The following is a 5,797-nucleotide window of genomic DNA, read 5'->3' on the forward strand; positions in this document are numbered from 1 at the left end:
CCAGCGCTGTTCTCCCCACTCTGGGGGTGGAAACCCAAACTCCCTTAGCCTCACAGAGACTCCAGCCTGAGTGTCCCCGGAGCCCCCTACAGGGCACCACAACCAGAGTTTCTGGTCCAGCAGACCTACAGCGCCGCTTAAGAACGCACATTTCTTTCAAGTTCCCAGGTGGCACCGAGGCCGCCCGTCCAGGGGCCACACTCGGGGAACCAGGATCCAGCCTATTTTGTCTCACACTCACTTGTTCCTGACCTGACTTGTGCACTGTGCCCAGGCCACAGAGACTCCCACCAGAGGGCTTCTTACTTTCAGAGCCTTCCTGCTCTTCAACCTGGCCCATTCTCCCTAGTCCTGGGCTCTCTCATCCCCCAGGGTTCTGGGCAGTACCAGCCCCTGCCCCTCGCTCCCCACCTGCCCAAGGACACTCTCCCCTTGATGCCTTGTGTCTCGGCTTCCCATCCACTTGCTTTTCAGCACCGCCCAGTGTGCAGGAGAATCGTGAGGCTTTGTTGATCTGCTGGGCTCTCTCTGTGTACGTGTGGGCTCCTTCCATCCAGACTCGATCTTAATCACCACTATACCCCAGCACACAGCCCAGTGTCTGTCACACGGTGGGCGCTCAGAAATGTGTGTTAAGGGACGCCTGGGTGGCTCAGCCAGTTAAGCATCTGACTCTTGGTTCCTTTCAGGTCATGATCTCACAGTCGTGAGATTGAGCCCCACATTGGGCTCTGTGCTGGGCATGGAGCCTGCCTAAGATTCTCTCTCTCCCTCTCCCTCAACCCCTCTGTCCCACTCATGCTCTCTCCCTCATTCTCTGTCTCTTAAATTAAATATATGTGTGTGTGTGTGTGTGTGTGTGTTAAACAGATGCTTTGCCTTCTGTGATTCTCATGGCAACCCTGTTAGAAAGGGAGTATTAAGCCCATTTAACAGATGAGGAAACAGAGGTATTAGCAGTGTAGTCACATGCCCCTGGTCAAACAGCCAGGTATCAAACCCAGGTCTGTGGACTCCAAAAGTCTTAGCCAACACTCTGCATATCCTGGTGGGAGAATAAAAGGGCAGGGCCAGAGGCCACGGGTGGGGGGAATGGTCTGAATGCAAGGTGCCAGAGAATGAGAAGGGGCAGGCAGCAGGAGGCAGGCTGAGGAGGCAGGCAGGAAGGTCAGCTGGCATAGCCTCCCCATGGAGTTCTGGAAGCCTGCCTTGGCACTGTTGGAGGGGCTGCTATCCTGACTTTAGGCGTGAAGGCATTTCCACCCCCGCCTCCCTCTTCTCCTGCTCTCTCATTGGTCTGGGCAGAAGGTGGAGCAGACCGTGAACCCTGGGAAGGGGCAAGGTTCAGGGCAAAGGCCTATGCGGGACCTGAGGTGGGGAGGAGCCACACTGAGCCAGGCTGGGAACAGGGACATGGAGAGAACATCACCGCGGTCTAAACTGTTTCCAAAAGCAGAGTTCCACAGTCAAAGGTCTTCAGCTCCGTGGCATGGATCTCCCAGCCAGCTGTGCAATGACCGCCCAGGGCCTGCTCCAAAGGGCTGTGCTCCAGGGGTCAAGGTCCCTCCAGGATGGTGGCCCGGCCTCAGGTCCACAGCTGCGTGCTGGCTGGAGGTCTTCTCCCAGGGAGCCCAGAAGGAGGGAACCCCCCGTCTGAGATTCTGTGTGGGCAGAGGGAGGGAGCGAAGGAGGTGTGATTCCAGCCAGTCTGAACACTGGCCCACATCCCAGCAGAAGCAGCAGAAATGCAGCACAGGCTGTGAGATCCAGGCTAATGGAGCTCCCAGGTTAGGGGCTGGTCAGAGGCAGAAGTGATAGATGCACAGATAACCCCCAGGTTCCCTCAAGAAGGTAGATGCCTCTGGAAGGCCATGCATCCTCTCATAAGCAGCACAGAGATCGCTTTCTCCGTCTATAGACCAATTCAGAAGCCATGTCTACTAAGGGCCAAGGAGCTCTGAACTAAAGACAAAGAACAGATATGAAAAGATGCTACCGATTGCCCGGGGCGGGGCGGGGGCGGGGGGTGCGAGCATGCATTCACAAAACAGGAAGTGCAAGTGAAGGGTGACAAGTGAAGTGAAGACGGGACAAAAATGGTGCCCAGTTAAGATCTGAGCAGACTCCACGGTGGTCCGTAAGGAGCAAAGCCAGTCCAAATCCATCATGAGTCAGTCTGGTGGTCTACTGAATATTACCACACGCCAAGCATTGTCTGGGGCACTTGGGACAGAGCAGGAAATGGCACAGACCGAAGGCCCACGGTGAAGCTCACAGTGCCGTGGAAAGCCCAGGTGACAGGTGCATATTGGATGAATGCCACAATGGAATGGCGAACAACTGAATGTACACCAGGGGATGCCTCCAGTCTAGGGCATCACAGAGGCCTCCCCGAGGAAGCGCGATCTGAGAGAACAGCAGGAGAATGAGTGAGTGGCAAGTAACCGGAAAGCAGCAGACATGCAGGGCAAGGGGCCTGAGTCTTTCCAATGGAGAACAGAAGGCAAGAGAGAACAGGAGGTGGCTTTAGATGAAGCCAAGACAAATTGGAAAGGATCTCAAAGGAATAAAAGTAGTAATTATTACTCTAGAGCACACACTCAAACTAGTTTAGCAAAATGTTGCCTTAATTATATCTACCTTAATGAACAGATAAAAACAGTTCGCAATTAGTTCTGTAATTGGTTATGCGTAAAGAGATGCTTCTTTGAATTCCAAAGCACATTGTCTCGTAGACGGTTTATGAGGAAGAAGGTGCTTCAAGTACTGAAGCACGTTGTCCTGCTCCGGTGCCGTGTAGACATCTTTTCTGCATGGGTAGACTACCCTAGTGGTTCCTAGAGTGGGAACAAGGAAGTTAACAAGAGGGGCACCTGGGTGGCTCAGATGGTTAAGAGTCCGACTTCGGCTCAGGTCATGATCTCACGGTTTGTGAGTTGGAGCCCAGCATGGGGCTCTGTGCTGACAGATTAGAGCCTGGAGCCTGCTTTGGATTCTGTGTCCCTCTCTCTCACTCTGCCCTTCCCCTGCACTCACTCACTCTCTCTCTCTTTCTTTCTCTCAAAAAAATAAATAAACATTTTTAACAAGTTAAGAAGAGCTGTTAAGGCAGATGCGAGTGACTTTATGCATAATAGAGAGACTCAGAATAGGGCTCAGGTCCCACTTCTCTGCCTCATGAGAACTCTATTTTTTTTAATCATAAGGGGACATGCTTAATTTTGAGAGCAAAGAATGCTTCAGGGAGCCTCTGTACCCCTACCATTTTATTTAAAAGGGTGTGCATCTATTTGAGTATCCGTTTTCCAGAGGGAAGGAACCCCAACTTTCAAAAACCAAAGTAGCACTACTCTTAAGGAGATTAACATTTGCAAAAACAATTCTCACGAAGCACTAGGGCTCCCAGACGCAAAATACAGTCCACAAGCTGTCTGCAGGGTGGAAAGAGCTGTGGGAAGGGGAGGCACACTCTCCAGGCAGGCGCCCCTCCAGGGCCCACCTGAGGCTTGCTCCATGAGCATTAACGCTCCCCAAGGCTGCAAGCTGAGTTCTCGCCTTCGCCTTCTCTGAGAGTAAGAGAGAGCCTTGCTGGCCATGCCCATGGACATTCCTCCTGTGGTCTGGCTGCCCCACCAAGGTGAGCTATGACAACACCACTCTGTCCCAAAAGACCTACAGTCCCCAAACAGGATCCCCAGACGGCTTCGGTATCACCCTATGGCGACCAATGACTTTGAAATCCACAGATACATCTTCACCTTCAAGGACCCCAAATATCCCCTCCAACTGGACCTGCTTAGCCCTGATAAGCCCTGTCTGAATAAAGATCTGCCCAAAAAGTGCCTAGTTCTGCACTGATCAGAAGTAGCCATAGATGACTACTGGGTACCTGACATGTGGCTGGTCAAAATCGAGAGAGGCTAAATTTTTTTTATTAAGGTGAATTATCTCCTTAATCATTTTCTATTGATCACATGTTACAATGATAATTATTTTTGGAGAATCAGGTTAAATGGAATGTATTCCTAAAATTAATTCCACCTGTTTCTTTCTCTTTTTTTTAATGTAGGTATTAGAAAACTTAAATTGCATGTATAGCTCACAGTATATTTTCACAGAATACTCAGGTCTGGCTATCTTGCTCTGTATGAGCATATCTCCCAAACATCAGGCCAGCTCTGTGCAGCCACATTGCAGCCCTGAAGCCCAGACCACCCCCTGGCCCCCACACCTTCAGCAACCTCAGCAGAGCCTCCCAAGAATTTAACAGAGGAGCCGAAAGGGCTCACACCAGTCCCTGTGGTCTGGTCAGATTCACAGGCCTGAGCAGACTGCTCCCTGCGACCGGCACCAGCCCAACCCTGAACCCCAAAGAATTTTGCAGACTTGTGCCAGACTGATGAAGAGACGGCCAGCACACCTCAATGTGCACCTGGTGGCACAGTGAATCACGTAAGAGCAGGGGTCACCTGGGCCCGGTGACCAATTTCTTGGTTTGCCCAACAAAGGATTTCCTGGGCAGCAGGACTTCTAGTTCTAAAACCGGCACAGCCCTGGGCAAACCACAGTGAGTTGGTCACCTGGACATAGCCCGTTTGACCTGATTCTCAGGCACCCCAGAGCAGACTGACCCTCCCAGCCACCCCCCCGAGCCCAGAGCTGTGTAAGGACAAGCAGAGGCTGTGTAAAATCCCAACCGCTCCAGGCGTCCTCTGAACCAGGTGAAAACCCAGGTTCTCAAGCCACACCCACTGCGGCAAGAGGAGGAGAAATGGGGGTTACCCTTTGGCTCTGCTTGGGGATCAGACTCCTCCCCCAGTGGTCCTGCCAGGTGGAGCTGGGGGCATGATTGATCAGCAGGCTTCCCTCCACTCCCCGGGGGCAGGGTGAAGAGGCTGAGGGTGTCAACCTGGCTCCCGCCTCCTCCAAGGACAGGGGAACTGCCCCTTCCTCTCCTCCAGCCGGGTCCCTCATCAGCCACAGGTTGTGCCTCCACAGGGCACATGGTGGGTGGGCTGCTCTGGCTGAGGCCAAGGAAGGACATTTCTGTCTTGAGTTCTGCTCACAGCCAGCCATGACTGGCTCCGTGATCATCGATCTCTCATAGTCGCCTTTCAATACACGTTGGTGTCTTCCACACTAAGTCACTCAGGGAGGGGCAGGGAGGGGACAAAGACTCACAGGCTTCCCTGCTTCCCTGTCCATTTGGAGACCAGCGAGGCTGATTTCCAGGTGAGGAGAATGAGCAGAATTTCATTCACCCATTCAAACATTCACTGTGATCCTGGAAGGTGCCAGGCATTGGAGCAGTGTTAGAAATCCAACAGTGACCAAAGCCCCTGCCCTCCTAATGCTTGCAGTCTAGCAGGGGAAACAAACAATAAAGGAGTCATTACAAAAATAATTTTAGATGTGATGAGAGTTACAGAAGGAGGAGACCTGAGTGCTATGAGAACATATTCAAGATCTAACCTAGTCTGAGCAATCACGGAGGACTTCCATGGTGGAGGTGATCTTTGCGTCAAGAACCCCCAAAAAGCAGAGTTCATTTACACTTAATGCTATGTCCTTGGACCCTCAAGAATGGGGACTCAGTGAACAGAGAGTGAGGTCTAGAGTGATTCCCCCACTGCGGTGTTGGGTTTGACTTACTTCTTGGCGGACACCCTCAGGCCTCAGAGCAGGGACTAGGCTGTCCCCATTCAGGACCGCTTCTAGGACTAGGATAGGAGTCTTCGCAGGTGCAAGGAGGGGCTCAGGCATGGCTGAGTAGGAAGTAGCCTCAGGAAAAGGCACA

Source organism: Suricata suricatta, chromosome 12 (assembly GCF_006229205.1).
Source record: "Suricata suricatta isolate VVHF042 chromosome 12, meerkat_22Aug2017_6uvM2_HiC, whole genome shotgun sequence".
NCBI classification, from domain to species: Eukaryota; Metazoa; Chordata; class Mammalia; order Carnivora; family Herpestidae; genus Suricata; species Suricata suricatta.